Consider the following 1,113-nt stretch of genomic DNA (forward strand, 5'->3'; position numbering starts at 1 on the left):
TATATATACATGGATATTTTTATTTTTATGGACTTGGTTAGCTGGTCTCTCAATAAAATTTTTGGATCAAAGTCTATTTTTCTGCTTCCATGGGAGGACATGTCAAAGGTGGGACCTCTGTTCTTCTCTGTTCTGGATTTACGTTTGGACTCTGATCACTGGATCCTACAATTTGGCTTGGTGGTCTCCTGGTGGTCTGCAAAACAACATCAGTGGCTTTGCGCTTTCTGGCTGATTGACCAATTTGATGGACGGCTGTATTCTATCAGCACTCAGACATTTTGCCTTGAACGAGCTGGACTCGGTCTGCAAGCGGTTCTACGGAGGGCCATGGGCCGGCTGTGGTCCCTGGACTTTTCTGGCCAGATGGAATTCATCTTGGAGGAAGCTGATGGATCGGCTCGGCGGTATGTGTCCACACCGTTTTGTCTGATTGGATTCGCCACCTTGAGAGTTCCAGCAGACATTAAGGCAGAGGGAAAATTGTTGTTGCCTGCCTGTCCTTTCTGTTCCCAAAACAACTGATTACAGAATCTGGATCTTCCCGGCAACGGCCTTGGATCTGTTGAATAAATCCTTCCTGGCTGGACATGTCGACAAGGCTCTGCCCCCCGCCTTCCTCCTCCTCCCTCACCCATATGATCTGACTCCTGAGAAAGCTTAGGTCCCACAGAATGAACAATTTACCATCAATATTCTGAACTATGGCTGCGCTGGTTTTGGGGACTGGATTCTTCAGGCCCCCGTAAACTCACTTACTCCTCTGGCTAATACATCTGCCCTATGCAGAGGTTTTTTCATAAACACCATAGTGTGTCACAGTGTTGATATAATATGATGTTTTTGTTTTTTTCCCTCATTTTCCCTTGTGTGGTTTTTAGTTTTTCTGTTTGTCTAAAGGTAGCACCACTGGGTTTGCTGCATGACCTGTCTTAACTGCTCCTTCCCCCTTTCCCTGATTGTGCAGCACCTTGTGAATTTAGTCGTGAAAGGCGCTATATAAATAAAACTTCACTTATTTACTTAATATATACTATCTATCTATCTATCTATCTATCTATCTATCTATCTATCTATCTATCTATCTATCTATCTATCTATCTATCTATCTAT

The sequence above is a fragment of the Austrofundulus limnaeus genome, unplaced genomic scaffold, assembly GCF_001266775.1.
Source record: "Austrofundulus limnaeus strain Quisiro unplaced genomic scaffold, Austrofundulus_limnaeus-1.0 Scaffold1194, whole genome shotgun sequence".
In the NCBI taxonomy this organism is placed as follows: domain Eukaryota; kingdom Metazoa; phylum Chordata; class Actinopteri; order Cyprinodontiformes; family Rivulidae; genus Austrofundulus; species Austrofundulus limnaeus.